At 35.9% G+C, this 13,355-nt stretch overlaps 1 protein-coding gene across 1 annotated transcript in view; it reads left to right on the top strand.

Moving 5' to 3' along the window:
• Positions 1-13,355, top strand: part of LOC148942645 (trypsin-1-like) — a 118,369-nt gene that overhangs the window by 40,986 nt on the left and 64,028 nt on the right. The gene's annotated exons all lie outside the window — the stretch shown is intronic.

Raw genomic sequence — 13,355 nt, 5'->3', positions numbered from 1 at the left:
ACTTGAAGAGAATATTGTCTTGCTTGAATTTCTGTAGGGCTACAAAGCCCTCTGAAAGTACAGCACTTTCTATATGGAAATTCAATTTACTGTGACAAGCGAAAACTTCAATCGCGTCTTTCCACGCTGTAAATTGTTTTAGGACCATTGCTCCTAGCCTTTGGTGAATTCCTTTACCGGAGCATTTAGCTGCAAAGATTAAACAGTATTTGCAGAAAGCACCCCCAAGTTAATCCGAGTACGCAAGCCACGGAAAACGATCCATCCAGCTTCGCTGATTCTTTAAATTACATTTGCCTGATTCTGGAAACGAGTAGCTGTCACCTGGCAGCCATGGAGATTCAAGTAACTTCAACTTCGCAGTAACGTCTAAATCACAGGCCCTGTTGACAGCTTGTCCAATGTCATTTTGTGGGATCTGAAGATGGTTTTTGCCTTGAGAAGTCTCCTGCATTGACGAGTCGTCATCCCTGGAGAAAACTTTCGAGGTTAGAACTGGCATAAGGTGTTTCCGAAGCTACACCTAAGAGTCGTAAGACAACGATCCCCGGTTCAGTAACAGTTTTTCAAGATGAAACGCTCAAGCGCTCAGTGCAACTAACTTGAGATCTCTGAAACTAGTATTTTTATCACGGGTATTAAAGCAACTTCTTTATACTAGACAATTACGTTTGACTTGGTTGTAAAATAAATTGTAGCAATATTTTATTTAAGTATTTATTTTGTAATTTTGAAGAAGAAGAGGAGAAGATATGCTGCCTAATCCTAATAATTGACTCTATTGTTCACTCAACAGCAACTAGTTGAAGCTAAGCCGGTAATTATAGTCACCTTCTGATTTGGTCAGCTTAAAATATGCAAGTTTTATAAAGAGGTCAAAGTGTTGAAAAAAGCGATTTTCTCGGACATTTCAGGAGGGGGGGGGGGAGGGTTCAAACCCCCTAACCCTCCTGGATACGGCCTTGTTCTTTAGAGTATTTAATGGAAATACCCAATCACTTAAGCCGAGACTAGGCATTTCTGATTGAGACACACATTGAATCGCAAATAGTTTTTAAAATAAAAAGTACTTCATACAACATCCAAAATAGTTCTTACAAATATAAAATAATTATTGCAAAATAAAAATATTTCCTAGAAAATCCAAAAATGCGCTCACAAAACATAAAATAGTTCTTACAAAGTACAAAATGATTCTTACAAAATATTGAATAGTTCTTACAAAATTAAATATAGATCTTACAAATACAAAATAAAGCTTATAAAATAAAAATGTTTCCTGCAAAATTTAATATAGCTCTTACAAAATACATAAAAGTTCTAAAAACATCCAAAATTGTTCATATAAAATATAAAAATGCTTCATACAACATCCAAAATAGTTTTATATGGAATACATAATACTTCACACAACATAAAAACAGTTCTTACAAAACAAAAATAATTCTTACGATAAACAAATAGTTCTTGCAAAATACGAAACCTTCCTATTGAATCCAATAAATCTCTTACAAAACACAAAATAGGTCTTACAAAATACAACATAGTTCTTACAAAACTAAAATAATTCTTCTAAAATACAAATAGTATTTACAAAATTCCATGTAGTTCTTACAAAATATAAAATAGTCCTTAAAAATACGAAATATTTAATTCAAAATACAAAATAGTTTTTCAAAATACAATTACTTCTTACAAAATAAAAACGCTTAATAAAAATTACAAAATTGTCCAAAATACTTATTACAAAAAAATAATTCTTGTAATATTCAAATCTTACTTACAAAATAACTTACTTCTTGCAAATCTAAAATTGGTCTTATAAAATACAAAAAGTTTTTACAGAATGCAAAATAGTTCTACCAAACTACAAAATACTGTATACAAAATACAAAATACTTCCCACACAATCTAATAAAGTTCTTACAAAACAAAAAGGGTTCCTATATATTGCAAAATACTTTTTTTAACAAATAATTCTTATAAAATTTAAATTTGTACTTACAAAACACAGTATGGTTCTTGCGAATATAAAATGGTTCTTATAAAATACAAAAAAAGTTCTTGTAAACAGCAAAATAGTCCTACCAAACTACAAAATACTTCATACAAAATAGTTCCTACAAAATACAAAATAGTTTTCTACAAAACAAAAATATTTCTTGTAAAATACAAAATACTTCCTACAAAATTCAAATTAGTTCGTACAAACACAAAATAATTCCTAAAAAATATAAAATAGTTTATACAAAATACTTCATCTAAATTCAATATAGTTCTTACAACATTCAAAATAGTTCTTACAAAACACAAAATACTTAACGCAAAATACAAATAGATCTTACAAATTTCAATATAGGTCTTACAAAATATGAAACAGTTAATAAAAAAAATACAAAATTGTTCTTACAAAATTCAAAATATAAAATAGTTCCTATAAAACGCAAAATTTTTCTTACAAAAAATTCTTATAAAATAATAATCGTACTTGCAAAATTCAGTGTAGTTCTTGCAAACACAAAATGGTCCTACAAAATCCAAAAATGTTCCTACAGAACATAAAATAGCTCTTAGAAAATACAAAGTAGTTACGATAAGTTACAAAATGATTCTTACAAAATTCAATATAGTTGAACATTGCAAACAAACACCAAACAGTTCTTACAAAATACAAATATTTCCAATAAAACTCAATATATTTCTTACAATTCGCATACAAGCTCCAACAAAACCCAAAATTGTTCTTACAGAATACATTATACTTCACAAAAATGGAAATCAGTTCTTACAGTACAAAAATAATCCTCACGAAAGTGCAAATAATTCTCACAAAATACAAAATACTATCTAAAAAATCCAACACAAGTCTTTTAAAACACAAAATAGTTCCTACAAAATATAAAATATTTCTTACAAATCACAATCTATTCTTATAAAATACAAAATGGTTCTTAGAAAACAAAATTCTTTGTAAAATACAAATTGTTCATACAAAATTCAATATACTAAACAAAAATAATTCTTACAAGATACCAAAAGTGCTTACAAAATTCAGTATAGTTCTCGCAAAATACAAAAGGGTCTTACAAAACACAAAAAAAGTTGTAACAAAATACGCTAACGAAATCTAGTAGTATAACGAAATAGTTCTCACAAAATACTGCAAACAAAATCTAATAAAATTCTTACAAAACATAAAGTAGATCCTACAAAATACAAAATAGTACTTACAAAAAAATAAATTCTTATAAAATACAAATAGTACTTACACAATTCAATATAGTTCTTGCAAATAAATTAAATAAAAAAACAAGTTTTTTTTAACTGAAAGTAAGGAGCGACGTTAAAACTTAAAACGAACAGAAATTTTTCCGTATATGAAATAGGCTGTCCCCTCCTCAACGCCTCGCTCTTTACGCTAAAGTTTTTCATTGTTAAAAAAAACAGAGTTGTAAGAAAGTCAAAATTTAGCGTAAAGAGCGAGGCGTTGAGGAGGGGACAGCCTCTTTCATATACGGACTAATTTCTGTTCGTTTTAAGTTTTCATGTCGCTCCTTACTTTCAATTAAAAAAACTTGTTTTTTTAATTTTTGAACGTTTTTGAAAAAATGCAGGTTTTGATCTTAGCTCACCGTACATGAATAATTAAAACAAAATTTGCATATTAATTTTACTTTTATTTGGTTTAATGGCTTTCTCGGAAGTTGTTTAATTTTATTTACAAACTTTTTTATTAGTAATAGATACACGTTACTTACGAACTAACTTACGCAACGAACTTCTGTAGTTATATATTTTTAATACGCACACTAGGGGGCTAGGCCCCTAGTCAATACATAGCTCTTTATGCTAAAGTTCGAATTTTGTTCCAATTCTTTAAAAATGACAGCTTAATCACAAAGGCCGTTATTTAGAATAAATAGCTCTTATGAAAGAACTAAAAAATCTTTGGCTTAAAGAGCAAGGTATTGACTAGGGGGTGAACTCAATCATATATGTAATATTTTCTGTTCGTTTAAAGTTTTGATGTTGCTGCTGTTGCAGTTGAAAAACTTTTTTTATATTTAATTTCTGATCTTTCTTTAAATATTGCTTCGAAGTCCGGTGTCCCATTCATAACAATATCCCTTCCCCCATGAAAACTTCCTTCGTGGAAAGATCCTCCCAAATAGCCTCCAACTCACTCACCCCCCCACTACCAGGAAAAATATCCCCTGAAAACGTCTGTATGCTTCCCAATAACCAATACTATATGTTAACATAGGGTAAAGTTCATAACATTCAGCCCTCCCTCCGGGAACTTTGGGGGATTAAGTCATCCTAAAAGACATACTTAGAATATTTTCGAACATGCTGAACAAAATGGTTATCTCAAAATTTTGATCGGGTGACTTTGGAAAAAAATGAGCGTGGGAGGGGGCCTAGTTGCCCTCCATTGTTTTTGGTCACATAAAAAGGGCACTAGAACTTTTAATTTCCATTCCAATGAGCCCTCACACGATATTGTAGGACCACTGGGTTGATACGATCACCCCTGGGAAAAAAAAATAAATAAACACGCACCTGTGATCTTTCTTCTGGCAAAAAATGTAAAATTCCACATTTTTGTAGATAGGAGCTTGAAACCTCTACAGTAGGTTCTCTAATACGTGGAATATGATGGTGTGATTTTCATTAACGTTCTATAACTTTTAGGGGGTCTTTCCCCCTTTTTTCTAAAATCAGCCGAATTTCCTCAGGCGCGTAACTTTTGATGGGTAAGACTAAACTTGATGAAACATATATATTTGAAATCAGCATTAAAATCTGATTCTTTTGGTGTGTCTATTTGTATCAAAATACCGTTTTCTAGAGTTTCGGTTACCATTGAGCCGGGTCGCTCCTTACTTACAGTTCGTTTACCACGAACTGTTTGAAAATGTTTGCAATAAATTTGAAAAAAAGTTTTAACGCAACACAAAATAGTTCTAACACTATATGCAATCAGGTTTTCAAAAGGGCATATAAGCAATATCATAGGCAGTGGCGCTGTATAATAGCTAGAAATGTCATTGAAAATCGTAAAGGAGCTAATTCGATTGGAAATTGAAAGTTCTTGTATCCTTTTTGATAGTCAAAAGATATGGGAGGACACGCATCTCTCCTCCCAAGCCCATTCAATTCCAAACACAGCAAGTCGAAATTTTGAGATAACCGCTTTCTTCAGCTTCGTAGAACGGTCCAGTAACTGTTTTCGTAGGTATATTGGGTATGTGAGCCCCCACAATTATGAATTTGGCCCATTATCATTTAAAACTAAATAAAAAGGCACTGTGTGTCTAGTTATTCAGTTGAAGCTTTCCGGGCTGCTACTACTACTTCTACCCTTACACTTTAAATAAATCAAAAGAGTGTAAGTATATTCAGGTTGTCTAAGAGCATAGACATAATTTTTTGGGAATAAAATTAGGTTTTATTTTTCAGGTCAACTGGAGGAGTTGTAAAATCCAATTAAATAAAACTATTTGTGTCAGGATTAAAAATTGTTGAAGAAAATTCTTCAAAATACAAATAGCAAGCCGAAAAGATAAAACATATTTTCTTTTATCTTGAAAATGACTGTCAATAAAAAACGAACATGAATTAATTTAAAAAACTTTTTCTACAAAACAGGTTTTTCAAAGAAAAGTTATGAGCTCTGTTAAACTAAAAAAATGAGCTGAAATAAAGTAAAATTATCTTCCAAGCTGAAAACTACCACAAATGTCCATCAATAAATAAAAGACCAAAACGAACAGAAATTACCATAAATAACCGACTCGAAGTCAAAACGAGCAAAAATTAACATGAGTAGGGCTGACAACCCCTTCTCAAGATCAGAACATAATTTGCACTTTCCTAAATCAAACTAAATTTTAAACATTTTCACTTATTGACTTTGATAAATCAAAATTATTTAAGCTTTAAGGGATTTTTTTCAGTGAAGTGTAAGATATTGTCTGGTCCTGAGAAGGTATAGGGGTTGTCAACCCTACTCATATTACTTTTTGCGTTAAATTTGGGTTAAATACTAACCAAAAAGATTAATTTTAAGTGCTTTTGGTACATTTCTTCAGCATGATGCTCATCATAAATACTACGGTTTCATGAGCTGGGCTAAAGTATAGCCCAGACATTTGGACATTTGGAGAGGCAATCGACCTTATTCACAAATAGAAAATTCACTCATAAACGATTTTGAAACTTTCAGACTGAAATATATTAATAAATGATCATAGGCAGCGCAATAGCGCTACCGAAGTAAAGAACGATGTTGGCACAATGTATTATTTATTTTTTTGTTTCCATACCCGGGCACTTCGTATTGAAGGAGTTGTCGTAGAAACTTCGAAAAGGGCTCATTCGATTAAAAATTGGAGTGGCTAGTGCCCTTTTTAATAGTCGAAGGTGATTGGAGGGCAACTAGCCCCCCTCCCACGCCCATCATTCATCAAAATTTTCAGATAGCCATTTTGTTCAGCGTAGTTATTTTCCAGATAAAAAATATGTTTTTGAGAAGGACACTCCCCCACAACCCTCAAGGCAAGGGTTTTAAGTTATGCCCTGAGGGAATACAAGAACGATGTTGGTACAATGTGTTATTTATTATTTTTTTTCCTTTAAAGCAAGGCATTTCGTATCGACGAAGTTGTCGTAGAAACTTCGAAAAGGGCTTATTCAATTGAAAATTGGAGTGGCTTGTGCCCTTTTTAATAGTCAAAAGTGATTGGAAGGCAACTAACACCCCCTTCCTCGCCCACTATTTCCCCAAACACATCCAATCAAAATTTTGAGATAGCCATTTTTTTCAGCGTAGTTGATTTCCAAATAGAAATTATGTTTTTGAGAAGGACACTCCCCCACAGCCCTCAGGGCAAGGGTTTTAAGTCATGCCCTGAGGGAATTTACGGTTTTTATAGAAGGCGTTGTCGTAGAAACTTCAAAAAAGGCTCATTCAATTGGAAATTCAAAGGGCTAGTGCCCTTTTTATAATCGAAAGTGATTGGAGGGTAACTAACCCCCCTCTAACGCCCACCTATCCCCAAACACATCGAATCAAAATTTTGAGATAGCCATTTTATTCAACGTAGTTTAAAGTTCTGGAAAATAGGTCTTGAGGATGACAGCCCCCCTCTCCTAACAGCCCTCAGGGCAAGGGTTGTAAGTTATGCCCTTAGGGCATATAAGGTTTTTATAGAAGGCGTTGTCGTAGAAACTTCAAAACAGGCACATTCAATTGCCATTTTATTCAGCGTAGTTGATTTCTAGATAGAAAATATGTTTTTGAGGAGGACACTCCCCCACAACCCTCGGGGCAAGGGTTTTAAGTTATGCCCTGAGGGCATATAAGAACGATATTGGCACAATGTATTATTTATTCATTTTTTTTCTTTAGAACAGGGCACTTTGTATCGAAGAACTTGGCGTAGAAACTTCGAAAAGAGCTCATTGAATTGGAAATTGGAGTGGCTTGTGCCCTTTTTAATAGTCGAAAATTATTGGAAGGGAAATAACACACTTTCCACGCCCACCATTTCCCGAAACACATCCAATCAAAATTTTGAGATGGCCATATTGTTCAGCGTAGTTAATTTCCAGATAGAAATTATGTTTTTGAGAAGGGCACTCCCCCACAGCCTTCAGGGCAAGGGTTGTAAGTTATGCCCTGGGGGAATATAAGGTTTTTATAGAAGGCATTGTCGTAGAAACTTCAAAAAAGGCTCATTCGATTGGAAATTCAAAGGGCTACCGCCCTTTTTAATAGTCGAAAGTGATTGGAGAGCAACTAACCCCCCTCTCACGCCCACCTTTTTCCCAAACACAGCGAATGAAAATTTTGAGATAGCCATTTTATTCAACGTAGTTTTAATTTCTGTAAATTAGGTTTTTGAGGACGACAACCCCCTCAAAGCCCTCAAAACAAGGGTTGTAAATTATGCCCTGGGGGTATATAAGGTTTTTATAGAACACGTTGTCGTAGAAACTTCAAAAAGGGCTCATTTGATTAGAAATTGAAATGGCTAGTGCCCCTTTTAATAGTCGAAAGTAATTGGAAGGCAACTAACACCCCTTCCACGACCACCCTTTCCCCAAACACATCCAATCAATATTTTGAGATAGCCATTTTGTGCCAAGCAGTTAGTTCAGGAAATTATACCTTTGAGCTAGACACTCCCCCCACAGTTTTCAGGGCAAGGGTTATAAGCTATGCCCAGGGGGTATATAAGATTTTATTGAAATCTTTGTCGTAGAAACTTTAAAAAGGGCTCATTCGATTGAAAATTCAAAGGTCTAGTGCCCTTTTTAGTAGTCGAAAGTGATTGGAGGGCAACTAACCCCCCCCCCCCACGCCTATCATTCCCCCAAACACATCCAATCAAAATTTTGAGATATCCATTTTGTTCAGAGTAGTTAATTTCCAGATAGAAAATATGTTTTTGAGGAGGATACTCCCCCACAACCCTCGAGGCAAGGGTTTTAAGTTATGCCCTGAGGGCATATAAGAACGATGTTGGCACAATATGTTATTTATTATTTTTTTTCCTTTAGAGCAGGGCACTTCGTATCGAATAAGTTGTCACAGAAACTTCGAAATGGGCTCATTCAATTGGAAATTGGAATGGCTTGTGCCCTATTTAATAGTCGAAAGTGATTGGAAGGCAACTAACACCCCTTCCTCGCCTACCATGTCCCGAAACACATCCAATCAAATTTTGAGATAGCTATTTTGTTCAGCGTAGTTGATTTCCAGATAGAAATTATGTTTTGAGGAGGACCCTCCCCCACAGCCTTCAGGGCAAGGGTTTTAAGTTATGCCTCGAGGTAGGGGTTTTAAGTTATGCCCCGACGGCAAATAAGTACGATGTTGGCACAATGTGTTATTTATTATTTTTTCCTTTAGAGCACGTCACTTCTTATCAAAGAAGTTGTCGTAGAAACTTCGAAAAGGGCTCATTCAATTGGAAATTGGAGTGGCTTGTGCCCTATTTAATAGTCGAAAGTGATTGGAAAGCAACTAACACCCCTTCCACGACCACCATTTCCCCAAACACATCCAATCAAAATTTTGAGATGGGCATTTTGTTCAAAGCATTTAGTTCAGGAAATTATACCTTTGACCAAGACACTCCCCCCACAGTCTTCAGAGCAAGGGTTATAAGTTATGCCCTGGGGGCATATAAGATTTTATTGAAATCTTTGTCGTAGAAACTTTACAGAGGGCTCATTCGATTGAAAATTCAAAGGTCTAGTGCCCTTTTTAATAGTCGAAAGTGATTAGAGGGCAAAACCCCCCCCCCCCCACGCCTATCATTCCCCCAAACACTTCCAATCAAAATTTTGAAATATTCATTTTGTTCAGCGTAGTTAATTTCCAGATAGAAAATATGTTTTTGAGGAGGATACTCCCCCACAACCCTCGAGGCAAGGGTTTTAAATTATGCCCTGAGGGCATATAAGAACGATGTTGACACAATGTGTTATTTATTATTTTTTTCCTTTAGAGCAGGTCACTTCGTATCGAATAAGTTGTCGCAGAAACTTTGAAAAGGGCTCATTCAATTGGAAATTGGAGAGGCTTGTGCCCTATTTAATAGTCGAAAGTGATTGGAAGGCAACTAACACCCCTTTCTAGCCTACCATGTCCCGAAACACATCCAATCAAATTTTGAGACAGCTATTTTGTTCAGCGTAGTTGATTTCCAGATAGAAATTATGTTTTTGAGGAGGACTCTCCCCCACAGCCTTCAGGGCAAGGGTTTTAAGTTATGCCTCGAGTTAGGGGTTTTAAGTTATGCCCTGGCGGCATATAAGAACGATGTTGGCACAATGTGTTATTTATTATTTTTTCCTTTAGAGCACGTCACTTCGTATCAAAGAAGTTGTCGTAGAAATTTCAAAAAGGGCTCATTCAATTGGAAATTGGAGTGGCTTGTGCCCTATTTAATAGTCGAAAGTGATTGGAAGGCAACTAACACCCCTTCCTCACCCACCATTTCCCGAAACACATCCAATCAAATTTTGAGATAGCCATTTTTTTCAACGTAGTTGATTCCAGATAGAAATTATGTTTTTGATGGAGGATTCTCCCCCACAGCCTTCAGGACAAGGGTTTTAAGTTATGCCCTGGGGGATTATAAGGTTTTTATAGAAGGTGTTGTCGTAGAAACTTTAAAACAGACTCATTCGATTGGAAATTCATAGGGCTAGTGCCCTTTTTAATAGTCGAAAGTGATTGGAGGGCTTAAAAAAGGCTCATTCGATTGGAGATTCAAAGGGCTAGTGCCCTTTTTAATAATCGGAAGTGATTGGAGGGCAACTAGCCCCCCCCCCCCAATCGCCCATGATTCCCCCAAACACATCCAATCCAAATTTTGAGATAGCCATTTTGTTCAGCCTAGTTGATTTCGAGATAGGAAACATCTTGTTGAGGAGGACACTCCCCCACAGCCCTCAGGGCAAGGGTTTTTATTTATGCTCTGGGGGCATATAAGAATGAAGTTGGCACAATGTATTATTTTTTTTTCCTTTCGAGCAGGGCACTTTGTATCGAAGAACTTGTCGTTGAAACTTAGGAAAGGGCCCATTCAATTGGAAATTGGAGTGGCTTTTACCCTTTTTAATAGTCGAAAATGATTGGAAGGCAACTAAAACCCCTTCCACGCCCACCATTTCCCGAAACACATCCCATCAAAATTTAGAGATAGCCATTTTGTTCAGCGTAGTTGATTTCCACATAGAAATTATGTTTTTGTGGATGATACTCTCCCAGAGTCCTAAGGGCAAGGGCTGTAAGTTATGCCCTGGGGCAAATAAGGTTTTTATAGAAGGCGTTGTCGTATAAACTTCAAAAAAAGGCTCATTCGATTGGAAATTCAAAGGGCTAGTGCCCTTTTTATTAGTCAAAAGTGATTGGAGGGCAACTAACCCTCCTCTCACGCCCACCTTTTCCCCAAACACAGCGAATCAAAATTTTGAGATAGCCATTTTATTCAACGTAGTTTTAATTTCTGTATGTGTTTATGTGTTTGAGGATGACAACCCCCTCACAGTCCTCAGGACAAGGGTTGTAAAAAATGCCCTGGGGGTATATAAGGTTTTTATAGAACACGTTGTCGTAGAAACTTCAAAAAGGGCTCATTTGATTAGAAATTGAAATGGCTAGTGCCCCTTTTAATAGTCGAAAGTAATTGGAAGGCAACTAACACCCCTTCCACGACCACCCTTTCCCCAAACACATCCAATCAATATTTTGAGATAGCCATTTTGTGCCAAGCAGTTAGTTCAGGAAATTATACCTTTGAGCTAGACACTCCCCCCACAGTCTTCAGGGCAAGGGTTATAAGTTATGCCCTGGGGGTATATAAGTTTTTATTGAAATCTTTGTCGAAGAAACTTGAAAAAGTGCTCATTCGATTGAAAATTTAACGATCTAGTGCCCTTTTTAGTAGTCGAAAGTGATTTGATGGTAACTAAGCCCCCTCTCTCGCACACCTTTTCCCCAAATACATCCAATCTAAATTTTAAGACAGCCATTTTGTTCAGCGTTGTTGATATCCAGATAGAAATTATGTTTTTGAGGAGGACTCTCCACCACAGCCCTCAGGACAAGGGTTTTGATTTATGCCCTTGGAGCATATCACGTTCTTATAGAAAGCATTGTCGTAAAAACTTTAAAAAGGGGTCATTTGTTTGGAAATTGAAATGGCTAGTGCCCTTTTTAATTGTCGAAAGTGATTGGAAGGCAACTAACACCCCTCTCACGCCCACCTTTTCCTCACACACATCCAATCAAAATTTTTAGATAGCCATTTTATTCAACGTAGTTGAAAGTTTTGGAAATTAGGTCTTTAAGGATGACAACCTATCCTCCCCCACAACCCTCAGGGTAAGGGTTGTAAGTCATGCCCTGGGAGCATTTAAGGTTTTTATAGACAGCGATGTTGTAAAAACATCAAAAAGGGCTCATTCAATTGAAAATTGAAAGGGCTTTTGCCCTTTTAATAGTCGAAAGTGATTGAAGGGCATTATTTTAGGATGATAGCCCCCTCAGAGCGATCAGTGCAATGGTTGTAAGCCATGCCCTGGGGGTATATAAGGTTTATTTAGAAATTTTTTGTAAAAATTTCAAAAAGGGCTCATTTGTTTGGAAATTAAAATTGCCCTTTTTAATAGTCGAAAGTGAGTGGAGAGTAATTGATCCCCCTCTTAAGCCCACCATTTCCCCAGGCACAATGGATGCATATAAGGTTTTATTGAAATCTTTATTATAGAAACTTGAAAAAGGGCTCATTCGATTGGAAATTCAATGGGCTAGTGCCCTTTTAATAGTCGAAATTGATTTCAGGGCAACAAACCCCCCCCCCTCTCATCCTTTTTATCCCCCCCCTCATATCCCTTTTTATTCAACGTAGTTGAAAGTTTTGGAAATTAGGTCTTTAAGGATGACAACCTACCCCCCCCCCTCAACCCTCAAGGCAAGGGTTGTAAGTTATGCCCTAGGATCAGGTAAGGTTTTTATAGAAAGCGATATTGTAAAACATCAAAAATGCTCATTCAATTGAAAATTGAAAGGGCTATTGCTCTTTTAATAGTCGAAGGTGATTGAAGGGCAACTAACCCCCTCTCACGCCCACCATTTCCCCAAACGCATCCAATCAAAATTTTGAGATATACGTTTTGTTCAAGGTAGTCAAAAGTTCTAGAAATTAGGTATTTTAGGATGATGACCCCCTCAGAGCCCTCAGTGCAAGGGTTGTAAGTCATGCCCTGGGGGCATATAAGGTTTATATAGACCTTTTTGTAAAAAGTTCAAAAAGGGATCATTTGTTTGGAAATTGAAATTGCCCTTTTTAATAGTCGAAAGTGAGTGGAGAGTAATTGATCCCCCTCTCACGCCCACTATTTCCCCAGGCACAATGAATTGTTTTTTTTTCTATACCAGGACACTTCTTATCGAAGGAGTTGTCGTAGAAACTTTAAAAAGGGCTCATTCGATTGGAAATTGGAGTGGCTAGTGCCCATTTTAATAGTCGAAAATGACTGGAGGGCAACTAGCCCCCCACCTCAACGCCTATTATTTCCCCAAACACATCCAATCAAAATTTGAGATTGAGATAGCCATTTTGTTCAGCGTAGTTGATTTCTGGATAGAAGATATGTTTTTGAGGAGGATACTCACCCACAACCCTCAGGGCAAGGGTTTTAAGTGATGCCCAAGGGGGGCATATAAGAACGATGTTGGCACAATATATTTTTTTTTTTCCTTTAGAGCAGGGCACTTCGTATCAAAGAAGTTGTCGTAGAAACTTCGAGAAGGGCTCATTCAATTGAAAATT

Source organism: Artemia sp. Qi Xiang Cuo, chromosome 16 (genome assembly GCF_049724085.1).
Source record: "Artemia sp. Qi Xiang Cuo chromosome 16, ASM4972408v1, whole genome shotgun sequence".
Classification (NCBI taxonomy): domain Eukaryota; kingdom Metazoa; phylum Arthropoda; class Branchiopoda; order Anostraca; family Artemiidae; genus Artemia; species Artemia sp. Qi Xiang Cuo.
This window is presented reverse-complemented; position numbering and strand designations above follow the sequence as displayed.